This window comes from Penaeus monodon, chromosome 29 (genome assembly GCF_015228065.2).
Source record: "Penaeus monodon isolate SGIC_2016 chromosome 29, NSTDA_Pmon_1, whole genome shotgun sequence".
Lineage (NCBI taxonomy): Eukaryota > Metazoa > Arthropoda > Malacostraca > Decapoda > Penaeidae > Penaeus > Penaeus monodon.
In genome coordinates, this window is record NC_051414.1 from 25,039,986 (window position 1) to 25,040,426 (window position 441).

Genomic DNA, 441 nt, shown 5'->3' on the forward strand with positions numbered 1-441 from the left:
TGAAAATCTTCTATACAGAACAATTTCTATGTTATACGAGAGGCCAGCAAAAGGTTTGATCATCTACTCGAATTTGAACTCGATTTATGGGGGATATTAGTCAAACGTCTACTATACACGCCCGGCGGACTAAAGTAAAGTGATCTTATGATAACTTACATAGTTTCAAGTTATATGCCTTAGGTAATTTTGGGTAATTAGTTGCCTGTTGATTATTTACAACGTTCTGAAGTTATCGACCAAGCCACTAGTATACATCCTTTCTTAGAACTGCAGAGCAATCTTCTGTTGCATCTTAGCCATCATCTGAACTATTTTCATTTTCATTATTTCCTTTCGTTGAGTCTTTTGTGGTTTTGTTAAGGTGTGCCTGGAACGGGAACCGGAGTTGCAACTAGAAGCACAGTTTGAAATGGAGCTGAAGATGCGCATCGACTGTTT